The following is a 17957-nucleotide window of genomic DNA, read 5'->3' on the forward strand; positions in this document are numbered from 1 at the left end:
CATGCCAGTTTAACTGAAATATAGAGTAAGGAAAAGTGAAAATAGTCTGGAAAGGTCATTGGACCCATACTGCCAAGGGTTTGAAGGCCAAATGAAGACCAGTCACTGACCCTGGTCTTTGATGGCATTATGGTAAAATATCAGACCAAACCAAGTCTTCTGCAGAACAGATAAAAGTAACTCCAATGGAGTTACTAGACACTGAGAAAGTCTCTTTGAGTAGTCTCTTTACCATGTCACCTATGACTATTCGCTGAAAGGCACATTTTCCAACAAGACTACATCTTTTAGCAATACTTGGTGCAAAATTCTGTTAAATACTTCTGCTAGGATGCAAACATATGGAAGACCATTTTTTCTTTGGAGTCAGGTCTCATGTCTTCTACATCTGTGTACCTAGTATATGTTTCAAGTGGGAATGTTTTTACTGGGGCAAAAACACATAGTGAGGTTAAGGATCAGGAACCATGCAGAGGATAATTCCATTAGAGATATAGTCATGAGTCAAAGGAGCTTTTTCTTTGGGGTAGGAGATCTTTGTGAAGGGAGGCACCGAGACAACTGGATCTTGGGTAAGATGGATCATAGGATAATAGATTTAGACCTAGAAAGGACCTCAAGAGGCAATCTAATCCAACATCCTCATTTTACAGATGAGGAAACTGAGGTAAAGGAAGGTTTAGTGATTTAATCAAGGTCCCGTACATTCTGTAAGCATTGGAGGTGGGATGTGAATGACAGTTCTCAGATTCCTACCAGTTTGAGCAAATCTCCCAAAGAGCCATTGCTCTTTTTCACTCTTTCACAGATTGTAGGCTGATGGGTATATGCAGTGGTGTGTGTCAGTAGAGGACCAAGAGAGAAAGATGCATGGATAACAGACACTGCATGGAGGAGGCATGCTCTTCCATGCCCCTGCACATTAGTACCATGGGAAACAAATTTGGTTCACCCTATTTTAGTGGCGATTCTAGTTTTCAGTACAGAACAGAATATTATGAACATAATAGGACCTAGATAAATACTGATATAACAACTGAATGAAAGAGTAGGATGCTGAAGAAGGCGAACATTGAATGGATTCAGGTCAGTTGGCAAGCTTTATAGAATTAGATGAAATCCTAGGGAACATCCAAGAAGTGTGATATTGAACTACATGATCAACCAGACAATCAGCAATCATTCATCATGCACCTAGGCAAAAAACAGTCTTTGCTTTCAAGAAGTTCACAACCTAATGAGGAAGACAAGGTGTAAAGCATTATGTACAAGATGTAGACAGGATAAATTAAGGGTGATCTCAGAGTAAAGGTAATAAGGTTGATTTTGCTACTCATGTGACCTAGGTAAACTATTGGTGTCACCTCTATCTCCCTCTCTTCCTTAACGGAAAAATGAGAGTCTTGGACTAAATGGCCCACCACGATTCTTTCCAATTGAAATCCATGATCCAGTATTGGCAGCAGCAGTAAGCACAAAGAATTATTTATTTGTTCTTTTTATATATTTTTTGTTACATTTTTAGTTCCGAGTTGTCTCCTTCCCTCTTTCCCTCCCAACTCCATGTTAGAGAAGGCCACCATTGGATATAGATATATATATGTGGAATTATATAACACATATCTCTATATATCAGTTCTTTCTCTGGAGACAAATTTCATTTTCCTTCATAAGTACTTCATAGTTGACATGAATGATCATATTACTCAGAATAGCTTAGTCATTCACAGATACTCTGAACAATATTGTTCTTACTGTGTACAGCATTCTCTTGGGTCTGCTCATTTCACTCTCTGTTATTTCATGCAAGTCTTTCCATTTTTTTTTTCTAAAATCAACCTGTTGGTCATTTTTTATAGCACCCTAGTATTCTGTCGCAATCATATGCCACAATCAATTCAGTCATTCCCCAGTTGATGGGCATCCCCTCAACTTCCAGTTCTTTGACACCATAAAAAAGAGCTGCTCTAAATATTTTGAAACATATAGGTTCTTTTCTTTCTTCCCTGATCACCTTGAGAAATAGATCTAATAATGGTATTGCTGGGTCAGAGCGTATACACAGCTGTATAACTCTTTGGGCATAATTCCATATTGTTCTCCAAACTGACTGAATAATTTCACAATTCCACCAACAGTGTGTAAGTGTCCCAGTTTTTCCACATCCTCTCCCACATTTGTCGTCTTCCCCTTCTATCATTTTAGCCAATTTCATAGATATGAGATGGAACCTCAAAGTTGTTTTAATTTGCATTTCTCTAGTCAATAATAATTTAGAACAGTTTTGCATATGATTATAGATAGCTTTGATTTCTTCATCAAAAAACTGCCTGTTTGCGATATTGTTCAATGAAGAACTGTGAATGGCTTAGCTATCTCAGCAATACAGTGATGTAAGACAATCCCAAAGGACTAATGATGCAGCAGGCTATGTGCTTCCAGAGAAAGGATCAATATTGATTGAATACAGACTGAAGCATATTTTTCACTCTCTTTCATTTTTTATTTTAGCTTGTGCAAAATGACTAACATGGAAATGTTTAACCTATATCTGATTTCTTACCAACCCAGAAAGGGATAAGGGAAAGAGGGAGGGAGGAAGGAAAAGATATAATTTGGAACTTAAAACTTGAAATAAAAATGTTAAAAAAAACTGGAAAAATTCTTTCTGTTCATATCCTTTGACCATTTATCAATGGTGAATGAATCATATTCTTATAAATTTGACTCATTTCTCTACATTTTTGAGGCATGAGGTTTATATCCAGGAAAAAGTGAATAAAAATCTCCCTCCCCAAAATTTCTGCTTCCCTTCTATTCTTGGCTACATTGATTTTATTTGTAAAAAATTTTAAATTTAATATAATCAGAATTATCCATCTTACATCTCACGATGATTTCCATCTCTTGCTTATTCATGCATTCCTCTCTTATCCATAAATCTGATAGTTAATATGTTCCATGCTCTTCTAATTTACTTACAATATCACCCTTTATATCTAGGTCATGTACCATTTCTGACCTTTATTTTTTTGGTATATGATGTAAGATAGCAGTCGATATCTAGTCTTTGCCAGAGAAAAGATCATTTTTAAAGTGCGTAGACCCTGACCAACTGGTGGATGTCCAGTATGGAGGAACTGCCATCAAAAGTGAGTTAATAACGAGAAGTCAGTCAGGCTTGATGAACTGAAAAATGAATGGTTTTGTGCCCCAACTTGTAAGCAGGATAGTGAACAATAATGTTAAATGGTACTTTCCAATAAAGAGCGTGGGCCTCAGGCTACAAGGTGTGTGCTGTGCGTTATTCTGATTTACCTCACCTTGAAACTTTCTCTGATGTCCAGGATTCCTTGGAACACTGCTTAAAATTTTTCGCATCCAATTGGGTAAGCATCGCATGTACTGGGTACATATTGCATCTATTTGAAGCCATTTGAATCCATCCAATGTCTCTTTCATATTACATATTAATAACTGAGGCTTTAAAGATGAGGTTACCCAGGGTCAGTTTTCACATGCTGTTTGTCATTTCACCTGACCATCTGGCAGGGTTGAATACCTGTTGGAAACTTGATGTGACATTTATATTTGTCTGACAATATTAATTACTCAGCAGTTCTGGGCCACAGGTAATTAAAAAACAAAACCAAAATAAGGATCTGGAAGAAGATAGTTGTGATGGTAATAGCAGTAATGGTGATGGATAGGAGAGGTAAAGCCATTTTCTTTTCACACTTACCAAACTAGAGAGGAATGTGGGTACTTTTCTGCATGTGAGTTGGTAATGAGTCTCCTATCAATTTCAAATTTCCTGTAGATTAATGTTTAGAATCATTATATCATAGATACCTCAGATATCACCATGTCCAACGTCCTCATTTTAGATATGGGGAAACGGAAGACATGAGAGTTCAACTGACTTTCCTGACATCACATAGAGAGGGAGAGGTGAGCTGGGATTCAAACCCAGGTTGTCTGCCTCTAAATTCAATGCTCTTTTTATGAGACCCTATCTTATAGAGGAATTATCAAAATGAGATGATGACTAACTCACAAGGTCAGAAAAATATCTCTTACTACAGTTGCACACAGCGGGAAGGAAGGAATGTGATGCAAGTTGAAGTCTGTTCTTGGACCTTTCCCATCAGGCCTGCCCCATACCTTTTCTGGTGCCTATGGAAGGAAATGCCACCATGTGCAAAGGAAATTGGAGAGTGGCTGTTCCACATGGTGGAACAATCAAAGGGCAAAGGGTTCAGGTGCCAGAGCCTTGACTATACAAAAAGTAGGAGTAATACACAGTCCTCAAATCCATAGGGACGACTTAAGCATGGTCCTAGCTGTAGGAAGTAGATCAGTGAAAATAGATAGAGGGTTAAGTTGACACCAAAAAATGCAAAGATGAGTTTTAAGTAAGAGCTGATTCACAGTCAGCAAAAGGGATAAGTACGAGGGGGGGAAACTGTGTGACTTTTTGCTTATTTTTCCCTATCAAACAAAGGCTAACTATATCTCCTTGGCAGTTAGAGGAAATATGCAGGAGAGCAAATGTCCAAGCACTTATGATAATCGTAAAAACATTTAAATTTTTTGTCTTCTCATTTTTACTCAGTCAGAAAACTTCTTAATTTCATCAGATTCATTAATTAATTGCAAAAGTTTTGCAAATAGAATGAATCCTCATTAATTCTCATTACATAGAAAGAGAAACTGAGACACAGAATGGCTTCTTGACTCATCTGGATTCACCAAAATCAGGACAAAGGAAGCATTTTGAATTCAGGCTCTTATCTTTTGTCTTGATAGGCAAGCAATCAGACTCACCACCAGGAGCTAGAATGTCCACACCAGAACATACCAGACACAAGAATCCGTGATCCATGAAATACAATATTGACAGCTGATGGTGTCAATTTTCATAGGCTGAATTGGTTTGTTGGATGATAGATTTCAAGCAGAGTGGAATATTGGGATCACCTCTCTCATTTTATAGATGAGTAGCACAGAATTCTCCTTAGTTATGTGCTTGGTAAAGGGGTTTTCTGACTCAAGAAAGTCATCTGCCTCCATTGCTAAGGATGGACTTCTTTTTCTCCACCATTATAAATCCTATTAATCATTGACCATCCTATGTCAGAGTTCAGTCCTGTCCTGACCCCTACTCTTCCATTTTCCCCTCCATATTCTGATTTTACCTTTTATAAAATCATATCTTCTTTGTTCCAAATTTAATAGCCATAATTTGTTCCAATGACCTTTGAATAATTAGCAGTTATGAAAAGATGGGACTAGTCAATTGGCACACGTAGGAAGGATGAAAGCAAAATCCAAATTATCAGGGCCTAGTGTCAAGTTCTTTCTGTCACAATGTAGCTTTTAAGTGCCATTGGCCTGTTGGATTAAATAAAAAAAAAAAAAAACCTTTAACTCTACCCCTCCCTCTCTTCTTTGCAAGGTCAAGGACTGGATTGCTTCATATGATTCTATGCCCTTTCTATTTATTTTTCAGCAAAAATAAATAAAGAGATGGTTCTCCGCAAAGAAGAGAAAGGAGGGATGCATAAGGATACATAGGTTATGTATAAAACAGAACATATTTATAGCAATTTAGTATATGTTTTAATAAAAGCACCTTCAAACCTTCCTTAGCATGCCAAAGAAGCCACTAAGTCTTCTTGCCTTATCTAAGCTGTCATTGCTAGAAATATGTCTCTGAAAGCAAGCTGGAGAAATCCAAACCCTTTCCCCCCTACACCAATGATTCAAGCTAACCTTCCCATTGTCCCTGTGAGCCCCATTGTCTGGCAATGTCACTGTCTCTATTTTACCTGTGGACAGACCAGAAAGATGGATAAGTTCTAGGCTCTTTATCTTGGAACCAGACGACGTTGATTCTACTGACACAGTAGTCCTTTTCTCTGATAGGTTTTTACGGTGAAAACAAGATAGGAATGTAGCTCCTATCCCAAAGCCTGTTGGCATAGGACTCTGTCCTTGCCACTAGAAATGAAGGTCTTGCCCCGAGTGAGGGGCCAGGTGAGAGGCAAGGGAGCTCCGGGTTCATCAGTGCCCTTCAAGTGCCTCCTTTGGGGACTCTTCTAGTGTGAATTCTCCCTCTTCTTCAGGTGTAGTGTCGAGCTGTCTCCCAGCTTCAAAAGAGAATGAGAAAGAGGCCAATTCCAATTCAGGTTTCTGAAGGAAAATACTCCATGAAGACATGAGTGGAGAGGGCAGCCTCCATCGTATTCCCCACTTCCTACTGGAGAGACTCCAGGCAGATTCCTGTTGAGTGGGATCAAAGACCCTCTTTCTTGGTTGAGTTATCTTGCTACCAATGGGAGAATTTCTTCACTCTTTTATATTCTCCTATGTATCTCTGATTTCTCTTTTGCTAAATGAATTACTTTTTTAATTTGCTAGATAAAATGCTTTCTTTCCTATTCTCTATGTGTGTTTATTGTGGAATTAGGTGAGGAAGCAGTCAAACCTTAGATATGAATCTCAGGGTCCCCTTGCACCCTCAGTTGACAAAGCTGTCAAACGTTTAACTTGAAGTCAATCATTTTCTGCAAGCTAATAATATGTTAGGGAGCAGATAGATATACTTCTATCTCAGTACCCACTCTCTCTGAGAAGAGCAGGGGTGGTGTCTTTTGGCCCCAAACTCCTGCCTCCCCACCTGGAAGGAATGAAAGTCTCACTTGGAGAAGGGTGGGGGCAGAAGGGGCTAGAGATGTCTATTCTGACCCTTTTGAGCCACACACAATGACAAGTCCTTGCCACAGGCAGACCTTACCTGTTTGGGACCCACTCTTAACCTTCTTTTTGCCCTAGGTAGGAGAAGAGTAGTGATATCACTGAACAAAGTGATCTTTTTTTCTCCTGGACCTAGCAAATGAATTGGAAATGCAATGCAGTGGGAAAAGGCATTGGACACGGAATCAAATGACCTGGGTACTCCCTACTCCTCTGTAACTGTGGACAATTCACCTCAATCTTCTAGGCTTTGATTTTCTCATCTGTAAAATGGACACACTGGATTAGGTGTTCTCTAAGATTCCTTTCAGCTCTAAATAGAAGAACCTATGAACCTATGAATGTTCCCTAGAATTCAGCTGAAATGAAATGACAGTTGGGCTATCTTGTCCACTCTCTGAGTGAGAGGCATTGCTAAACCATAAGTTTACCATACTATCAGTACCTCTTTGGTTTGAACAAATTTAATTAGGGATCATTTAATATACCACTCTCATTTTAAAAGTAAAAAATAGAAAAACTAGCCAATATATTTTTTAAAAGTATGGTATTGACAATCTGTGTTCTACATCCCTGCTGTTGATCAGTCATATCTTACTCTTTGTGGGCCCATTTGGGGTTTTATTGGCAAAAATACTGGAGTGGTTTGCAATTTTCTTCTTCAGATCCCTTTGTAGATAAGAAAACTGAGGCAAAAAGGTTAAGTGACTTGCCTAGGATCACACAGTTAGTGCCTGAGACCAGATTAAAACTCAGGAAGATGAGTCTTTCTAATCTGCGCACCATCTAGCTGCCTCTCCGCACCCCTAGCTTTGCCCTCTGCCATGAAGCAGGAGATCAGGGAGCTGCCTTCTCACACCTCTTCCTTTGCTCCAAGACCTGTTACTACAATTTCACAGAATTCAATTTCTATTGTTTTGTTTTTTTTCATTTATAAGTAAGGGTTTCATCTGCGTCAGAGTCAGGAAGACCTGAGTTCAAATCCATCCTCAGACATTTCCTAACTGTGTTAGGAAATGGGCCTGTGTTAGGAAATGGACCTGGGCAAGCCACTTAACTTTATTTGCCTTGCTTTCCTCATCTGTAAAATGAGCTGGAGAAGAAAATGGAAAAATGCTTCAATATTTTTGCCAAGAAAACTCCAGATAGGGTCACAAAGAGTTGGACATGACTATGTCTCTATCTATCTATCTGATCTATCTGATCTATCTATCTATCTATCTGTCTGTCTACCTATCTATTTATCTATCATTGTCTATCTATCTATTTAATTTTTCCCTTTACAACCTTCAGCTTTGTTGAAGCCTAAAAGGGGAACATCCTGATGTATCCTATTTCTATAATTTTACTGGTTCTGCTTACTTCACTGTGCATCAGTTCATCTAAATCTTCCATACTTCTCTGTATTCATAATTTCTTACAGTGTAATACATCCATAATATTCATGTACTGTGATTATTTAGTCATTCAAAAATCTCTTTTGTTTCTGGTTCTTTGTTACCACAAAAAGTGTTGTTATAAAGATTTTTTTTTTTTTTATGAACAGATGGGACCTTTCTTTCTATTGTTGACCTCCTTTGGCTAATGCCTAGAAGCAAAACTACCTTATTTTAGTGAATAGGAACCTGAAACCTAGTGAGGTTAAGGGACTTGCCTAGAGTCACACAGGTAGTATGTGATGGAACAAGATTTGAAATTAAGGCCCTGTGACTCCAAGCTGCTTCTCTGTAAGCAAGGTTTAATGGTTACCTTACGAAGGACAGCCATTCAGTCTTGTACTTGTGAAATTGCACTGTTTGGGGCCTAGTGGTGATATCAACTCACTCCTTCTTTTCCACCTAGGGTAAATTATAAGCAACTTTCTTTCAGTAAGAGTGCCCTCCACTTTCTGATAGACCAGTTAAGGATAATTGGTCCAAACTGGTATTTCTTGGCAGTAGACAAAATTTCCATCAAGTTCTTAAATGCAATAAAATGTAATTAAGGTGCCAAGTTGGGTTAGTGTCCTTTGATGTTTCACACTTGCATAATAAACAGTCATAAAACAGGGATCCAATATGAGATTTTATTCCTCTTCACAGATTAATTCTCATTAATTATCTACTTGACCCCCTCTGTTACTACCCAATGCCTCGTAATTTGCTATAATAAAAGGCAATAAAAAGTGAACTCATCACTGGAAATGAAAATCATACAAACTCAATGCTACTTTATGGCTGGGAAAAATGAGATCTCTTGTTTGAGAATCACATGCTCACTCCCTTCCAGGGCCCCCAGAAACAGGAGTATTGGTTGTAGAGTAGGCTAAAAAAACAACCTTTGAGTAAGGTACTTCTATCATAACACTTGGTAGTTTGATGCCAGGTGTGACTCTGACTATAAAAGATAACTCAGTCCTTGGAGCAAGCTTCCATTCTTGGCACTTGAGACCAAAAGAAAATCAAAGAACCAAGTCATTCTGTGGAGGAGGAGTGGGTGATTATTTTAGATAAAAAATTTAAGCATATTAGTAACTATAAGGTTTTTAGGAAGGGTGGGTGGGTGGCATGTCATAATGGCTAGAGCACCAGCCTTGGAATCAAGAAGACCTAGTTCAGAAGAGTGCTGGCTGGCTGGGGGGCCTGGAGAATGAATGTATAGTAAGACACACTTTGAAGTTTAATCTGCGTTTATTAGCACTTTCTGAAGTCTAGACAATCACGAAATCAAGGTCTCATGTAGCCTTTGCCAATTTCTAAACTGTGAAGGCTTACCCTGAAAATTCAGCAATTTGCTCTTAAGAGCCCATTCCAGCTGACCTCAGCACCCCATGACCTGGATTCAAATCCTATCTATCTCTGGTACCTACTGGTTGTGTGGTTCGAGGTAAGTCATTGGGCCTTTCCCAGATAATGCTCTAAAACCATATGTTACAAGGAAATTGATAATCAGCATCTCTGGAGAGTTTACACGCCAGGACTTCCCTCTAATGAGAGAATCTTTGGATGAGACCAGTATTATTTTCTATCACTATTAAATTACTCTGAAAGTTCCCATTTCTAGCAAAAGGTTTGCCTAAAGCTTATTCTTAACAAAAGCTGCTTTAAAATAAATTCTTACAGAGGTTTGCTTGTTGAGCAGTGCAGTGCAGTACAGTGCAGTGTGTGTGTGTGCATGTGTGCATGCATGTGTGTGTGTGTGTTTGTGTGTGTGTTTAAGCCAACTATGCCCAGTTTGAGCTTCATTCTATGCTTTTCTCAAACAAGGACAGCTCACATTTGCACCACACTTTTAGGTTTAAAAATCAAACTTCTGTGAGTTAAGTTCTCCAAGTACTATTATCTTCCAATTTATAGAGGAGGAAACTGAGATTTGAGAGGTAAAGTAACTTACTTGCTCAACTAGGAAGCAATGTGCTAGTTAAAGCATTGGACTCACAGTCAGGAAGACCTGAATTCAAATCCTCCCTCAGATCCATAGGATCATAGATTTAAAGATGAAAAGACCAGTGAATCCAGCCTTTCTTATTTGACAGATGAGGAAACTAAGGCAAACAGAGGTGACATGGAGTACATAGAGTGTTGGACTTGGAGTCAAGAAGACCTCAATTCAAATCTGGCCTCAGAAAATAATAGCTGTGTGACTCTGTCACGTAACCTATGCCCTCCTTAGTTTCCCTATTTATAAAATGGGAATATTAACCCACTTTCTAAAGTTACTGTGAAGATGAAATGAGATCTGGTTAAATCAACAACCATGTATTTATTAAATGTTAATTATGTGCCAAGCATTCTGCTAAGTACAAGGGATACAAAAAATGACAAAAATCATTCCTGCCCTCAAGGAGCTCTTAATCCAGGGGAAGAGACAACATGTAAACAAGTGCCTACATACAAGGTGTTGTTGTGTTTGTCTTTCTTTTTCTCAAAGAGGACCATGATGTCAACATGATGACATGACCTGCAGCTGACTTTGATTTGAGTGAGGGAGGGCTGTGCAAAGTCACCAACCTCAATTTCTTCTCCTGAGTCATCTGGGTCGAGTGGCCAGATATTCATCAGAACGACTGGAGATGGCCCAGGATGTGGAATGAGTGTATCTCACTCAAACTGAGAATGTGATAAGACATACAAGGTGTCAATAGGGTGCATTGGAGGTGGTCTTTTTGCAGAAGACTGAAGTGAGGGCAAATAGAAGGAGGAGAGGAGGAGTGAGAACATTCCCTACATGGGGCATAGCCAGTGAAAGTTCCCAGAAGCCAGAGACGGCTTTTCGTATGAGGAACAGGAGGCTGGTATCACTGGATCAGAGAGTGGGAGGCAATACTACTATTTTCAAAGAGGACCAATGACATCGTGGGGTAATGTTTGACTTGTGTGTGAATTGGATTTAAGTGAGGCAAAGTTGCACAAAGTCATCAGCCTCACTCTCACTTCCGGAGTCATAGACGTCCAATGGCAAGAAGAGTCAGAACTGGTCACATGCTGGGATACAGTGAATGACCTTGGTGTTATTGACATCTGCTCAGGCTCTAAGTGCTCAGCAACACCTGCTTTAGCTACCTTCAAGACCACTGGGACAAATTGTTCTTGCTTTCCCATTCTGCTGGGGAAATTTTCACATGCTTGGGGCAAACATTCCCCACCTCCCTCATGGGTATGAGGCTCTTAGGTTCCTCTCAGCCTGGATTAGCCCATCTGCCAAGATCGTTTTACAGGGTGTGGTTGCTGCATGTGCTACCATTTCTTGGAACCGCAGGTGAGAGTTGGGTGAGAGGTGGACACCAAAGGTGGATAAGCAGAGATAAGGAGATGGGCAAGTCCTCACATCAGAGGGGCTAGTCCTCCCTAAAAGCTCTATGTACCCATGAGGTAATATATTGATACATTAGAGTAGGGAGTAGGTGCAAGACAGGTGGAGAATGAAGTAAGAAGGCTAGAAAGGTAGTTTTAAAAGGAAAATCCTTTGTTGGAGCTCTCGCCCTGATTAACAAGGCAAAACTCAGGAGAAGGAGAATGAAAAGTTTATTAAAAACATGTCGAGGTAGCAACACGTGGATGCAGTCAGCAAAGGTTTCAAGATGGAGCCAGCTTTTATTGGTAACTTTTGTCATGAAAGACAATTCTGATAGGTCCACATCAGAAGAAAGGGATGGGACATTGAGTCTCAGCTCCCCCCCAATGGCCTGCATGATGTCTGACACACTGGAGATGAAGCTAGCCGCTAGAGATACATACTGGGGAGATAGTAGGGAATACAATGCCTCCCCCAATGCTGATTGACAAGCAGGACTAGGGATAATGTTATAAAAATTATTATAAACATCAAAGAGTATATTTCACACTCTAAAAATCAAAAACTTTAAAATACTTTACAAATCCAAGAGTATATTTTATATTTCATTCTAGAGGTAATAGGGAAGCACTGGGGTTTATTGAATAGGGAGGTGATGTAGTCAGACCAGTGCTTTTGGAAGAACAATTTGATCTTCCAGTTCAGTCGAAGGGCTGGAGGTTGGATTGGAGCAGTGAGAGACTTGGGGCAGGTAGACTCACCTGGAGGTTATTATAATAGTCCAGACATGAGGTGATGAGGGTTGCAGCATCAGAGGAGAGAATGAAGAGTATGCAAGAGAATGTTGGGTGACTGAGAGAACGATGGTGCCTTCCACAACAGTGGGAAGGGGAAATGGTTTGGGGGAAGTGAGCATGACTTCACTTTTGAACATGTTTAAGATATCATCCAGTTAGAAATGTCTAATAGGTGGTTATGGGGCAGCTGGGTGGCATAGTGGATAGACCTGAGTTCAAATTTGTCCTTCAACACTTACTAGCTGTAAGCCTGGGCACATCACTTAGTCCTGTTTGCCTCAATTTTCTCATCTGTCAAATGAGTTGGAGAAGGAAATGGCAAACTACTCCAGCATTTGCCAAGAAAATCCTAAATGGAGTCAAAATGTGTCAGGCATGACTGAAAAATTGAATAGGCAGCTGGGAATACAAAACTGATAAGGTCAGGACAGGTGACTTTGGAGTGAGGAAATCTGGGTTCAAAGATATCACCGCATTACCTTACTTGATTATGAGAACAACTCTACGAGGTAGAAAATACAAGTATTAACACCCCATTTTATAGATGAGGAAACTGAAGTTCAGAGATTAAGGTGATCTGCCCATGATCACTTAGCTATTAAGTGCCAGAGGCAACATTTGAACTCAGGTCTTTCCTGGTTTCAGACCTAGTGCTCTTTCTACTATACTAACATTTATATTTCAATTGTGTGATAGTTCATTCAAACCATTCTATTGATCTGTCCTATTCTATCAACATTGCTAAACAAAATTATATCAGAAAATCAGATTCGGTTGCTTTGAAGTAGGATGCTAGAGAGAGTCTTGCTTATTTGGCACAGAATTCAGTCTCCAAAACTTGGTTTGAATATATTCTGGAAGACTGAGGAGACAAGGGATCTAGGGAAAACCATGGGGTGAAAAAGAGTTCTGCAGGACACCGATGATGGGTCAGTTTTCTTGTAGCAACATCTCAGGACAGCCCTTCAGGAGTAAGCAGCATGGTAAAGAGCCCTGATTCCGTAATCCCTGGGCCTGGGTTCAAAGCCTAGATCTGATGTGTAATTCCTTGAGCAAGTATTTCAATCTCTCTGAGCCTTGGTTTCCTCATCTACACAATGAGAGGGGTTAGCCCAGATGGCTTCTGAGGTCCTTTCTGATCTACAGTCCTATGAATGGTGCTGGTGGCTGCATTTGACAATCATTGTCCTGATTTTTCTCAAATTAACCAAAGAGGCCTTGGCCCAGAATCAACCCTTTCACAGGGAGCTGAGCCTTATTTCCAGCATTTCCCCAGGAAGAAGACAAACTCATCCTTGCAGAGCAGCCTGTGATGCAAGTACTCTCATTCAGTCATAAAAATTAGCAATGGAACAAGCTTATGAGGTCATCCTTCCTCTCCTCTGCCTGTGGAGAGCAGCTCTTCACAAAATGGTCCCCAGTGAATCTTGCCTTGCTAAGTTTTGAACAGGAGTTAAAAGAACATTCAGGGCCTTTTCAGACCACAGATGTGCTCTCATTCAGGACTGCCCATTTTTGTGTCCCTGAAATTAATAAGCAGTCTGGCTTAACTCAATTACATTTTTTATACTAATTGAATTTGGTATCAGCCATGAACAAAATAAGCCACTGGGAAATAGGGGGAGGGAGGCTCTGGCTACCCATCTTTTGTCTGTGAAAAGCACAAGTCTGTGGAGAGGAACACAGGACACACATGTTCTGAAAAATAATTTCATCTTCCGACATTTTGGACAGTCCAGTCAGGGTGGGTGTGGAAGTGGAAGTCTGAGCCCCTAGGGCAAGACTCATGTGTGACAGACCCTTCCAACAGCCGAACACACCCTGTCTGAGAGACAGGCAGCTTGACAGGAATCATATTATCACAAGGATAAACTGTTCTTAAAACCATTTCTCCAATGTATTAGATGGACAGGAACAGACTTCCCTTCAGCTCCCAACACACACTGAGGTGAGAACTCTGGGGAGAAAAGGGAGTTAATGGGAACAGAGGCATGGGAAGGATGGATTGGGCTGTGCACTGGACTGCTCCAAACTGCACTCAGAACCTGGGGTGGAGGAGCAGGGAGGGGAAAGGAGTGTGCAGTATGGATGGAGTAGGGAGAGGAGGAAGATAGCAGTTCTGTCCATGCTTCCCTCTTTCTCATCTCTCCCCCATTCCCCCATCTAAGAAGCAGACACTTGGGAGGCCAACGCTTTTCAAGCAGGGGAAGACATGTTAAAGTGAGATCAACACCCAGAAGAGTCCAAACCGTTTCTTTCTTGCCGATGACCCCAGGAAGAATCTGAGCAGGAGGTTCTTGATTTCTCTGTCCCCCTTCACTTGCCGTACCGGCTGTCTTCTTTCCTTTCTGTTGGCAGCACTGGACGGCCCTCTCCTTTGCACTGTATGACAGAAGATGTGTGATGAATGGGCACTTCCTCTGACCATTCCTCATGCCTGGAATGCTCTCCCTCCTCATCTCTGCCTACTGACTATTCCTGACTTCCTTCAAGTCCCAGCTTTTACAGGAAGCCTGTCCCAACCCCTTTTGATTGTAGCGTTAATTGGTTCTTATTTATCCTATGCAAATGGTTTATCATACATATGTATATATAAAGTTTTTATTTATTTTACATATGTAGTTTGTCTTACATATAGCTTGCTTCATATACATTTGTTCACGTATTGTCTGCCCTACTGTATTGTGAGGTCTTTGGGGCCAGGGACTGTCTTTTACTCTTTTTGCATCCCTAGGGTGTAGCATAATGCCTGAAATGTAGTCGGAGCTTAATATTTATCAACTGATTGATTTAGAAGATTTACCCAAACAAGGACCAATCCAAGTCAACCTTAACCCAAGGCCTTCTGAAGTCATCTCAGGTGGAAATTGATACCAATGTTAGTGTCCTGGTACATTTCTGTCAGTGCTCTATGACTGAGCTTAGGAGGAATTCAAGACCTTTTGGAGAATGTGACATCTGAGCTGAATTTTGACAGAGAACAGGGATTCTAAAGTAAGAGGCAGAGGTGAGGGGCAGAGTGAAGTCAAAACACATTTGTTTACCAGTGTCAAGGCACAAAAGCCATGAATTAGATAGAGCAAGAAGACGAGTTTTACTGGACTGTGGGTAGTAGTGCCCTGGTAAATGTTTTACTGGCTGTGGAGGAAAATGTACTCATGACGGACTTTCAAGTTTAATCTGCAGCAATAACGCTGTCTTTCATCACTTTCTTAAATCTAGGCAATCAACAAAACAATAAATCAGGACCTGATTTGTAGCGTTTGTGATTTTACAAGAGGCAAATGTTCACACAAAACTTTTCAATAAGCTCTCCTAAACCAGTACACTCCTGACTGTGGGGATTATAAAAGGGAACAGCATACAATATAACAGCATGCAATGAGGCTAGGAAGGTAAGCTGAGGCCGCATTGTGAAAAACATTAAATGCCAAACAGAGGTAGTTTATGTATGATCCTAGAGGTCACTGGGAGCCACTGGAGGCAACAGAAGTGGTCTGATCCATGCTTTAGGAAAATAATTTTTTAGCAGTTGAGGGGAGTTTGGATCAGAGTGGAGTCAGCCTTGAAGCAGAGAGAGCAGTCCTGAGGTTATTTCCACAATTCAGGTGAGAGGCAATGATGCCCCAAACTACAGTGCTGGTTGTGTGAGAGGAGAGAAGGGGATGAATGTGAGAATCATTGTGGAGGTAGGAGTGACAGCAACTGATTAACTATATGACTTAAAAGAGACTGGGGAGTTTAAGCTGACAATAAGCTTGCCAACTTGGGTGACTGAAAGACTCAGAAGGCTGATGATGCCCTCTGCCAAAATAGGAAATGAAGAAGAGGTATGAATTTTGAAGAAAAGATAAACTCTGTTTTGGACCTGCTGAGTCCAATCTACTTTGAACAGTATTATTAGCAAGTCTTCCCTTGAAACTAAACAGGTTTGTCTTTGGGAGGGATTAGGAGACAGGGAAAATAGGGTCCAAGGTGAGAAGTAGAGGATGTTTCATGACTGGGGAACATACATTCTCTGGGGTTCCATATTTGCCTTCAGCCAGGCTTTAGTAGTCTTCTGGGGTTCCATGTTTACATGGGAACAAGCTGGATCCCACCCAAGGAAATCAACTACTGCCATTTAGAATATCAGTATGAGGAAGGTGGACAAGATGTTGCTGTCACAGTATGAATCTGGTGAATCCAGCTGCTTCTGGGGTTTGATAAATATCTTGGAGACTTCTCAGATATCTTTGATTAGTCAAAGCTCCAAACATATTTTATCAAGGGACTCCCCACCCCCACATACTTATATTTTAAAAATTATATGTTTTAAAGAAAATAGGATCTATACATTCCCATTTCATTAACAGTTAATTAACTCATTAGTGCTTGCTGAAGTGTAAGGAAACTCTGGTAACTCTTTTTTGAACTTTTTCAAGTACTGGGACCCCAAACTCAAACTATCTAAAAAGAGAAATGTAAAACCCATGAAGTCTTATTGCGTCACAGTTTGACATAATTTGTTTCCTCCTTCCTCTCCCCATTCCTGAATCCTAGTTGCCTAATGATGTAGATCAGGGATGGGGAACCTTTGGCTTCAGAGGCCGTGTGTGGCTCTCTAGGTCCTCAAGTCCTTCATAAAGCCTCAATTTAGAACCTAGAGAGCCACATGTGGCCTCAAGTCCATAGGTTCCCCATTCCCTGGTGTAGATACTCAATAAAGATTTTTTAAGGCTCCTTATATCTAAGTTGAGTCCAAGGAAATCCAGAGCCCACCAGATGATAAAATAAGCCAGTTTTGCTGAGGGAATATAGTCACAAAACGAAGGGCAGTCAGGTAGGAATGGAAAAATAGGTCAGGTGTGTGGGGCACTGAGGGAATTAGATACCTCCAAGCCAGTAAAGTCTTATCCAGTTCTTAAACTGAACTGAGCAGGACCAGGCAAGGAGGTGGGAGTGTGGAGTTTAGACCTGAGTACTGGTTCTAATTCATGCTAGTGTTGGGATGACAGGTGGGGGGAAGACCCCTGGAGAATTGATAGCTTGTTGATATTCAGACTTCCTGTTTGCAGGAAAGGGCCTTGAATGAGACTGCTGGTCTCATTCAATCTGGATGACTAAGGAGTGTTGAGGTTCTTTGGGCCTTCTGTGTTTCGCAGGGAGAGTATGCAACTTAGGTCATTACAGGAAGATTAGCCCTAGGGAAAAAGAGTATGTGATATGTGTTAGGTCATTTAATTAAAACAAGGAGCCCACTTAATTTTGTTTCACACTCACCTTACTAAGCATAAAAAACTTAATTAAGGGCCTGTTACAATCCAGACCCTGTGCTCCATAAATTTTTATTGACTGTGGATACAAATACAATGAAAGAAACAATTTCTATGTCAACTTTATGTTGTAATAGGGAGACAACAAGGGTATGTGGTTATACACACATACATGTGTATGTATGTGAGCACATACACACAAAACACACATAACACATAAATGTATTTATGTGCATCTGTACATATGTAAAGAGTAAACATAAAAAGAACAAATCAAAATAAAGTCATTAATTATAAGATCTATTGAGAGGGCAAGTCCAAACGGAATGCTTCTCTGTAACTTCCACCCAGCGCTTTTAGTTCTGTTGGTTGG

The 17957-nt window shown here is 40.4% G+C and overlaps 1 long non-coding RNA gene across 4 annotated transcripts in view; it reads right to left on the bottom strand.

The window, feature by feature from the left end:
• LOC140502119 (uncharacterized) overlaps positions 1-17957 on the bottom strand; it is a 52758-nt gene that overhangs the window by 11468 nt on the left and 23333 nt on the right. For 2 of the 4 annotated variants that reach the window (XR_011966542.1, XR_011966544.1), the window contains exon 4: positions 13675-14711. The exons of 1 other annotated variant lie outside the window; for it this stretch is intronic. This is a non-coding gene — a long non-coding RNA (uncharacterized lncRNA). Of the gene's footprint in view, positions 1-13674; positions 14712-17957 lie in introns of those variants that run through there. One more of the 4 variants, XR_011966541.1, reaches the window with a different exon arrangement.

This window comes from Notamacropus eugenii, chromosome 4 (genome assembly GCF_028372415.1).
Source record: "Notamacropus eugenii isolate mMacEug1 chromosome 4, mMacEug1.pri_v2, whole genome shotgun sequence".
NCBI lineage: Eukaryota > Metazoa > Chordata > Mammalia > Diprotodontia > Macropodidae > Notamacropus > Notamacropus eugenii.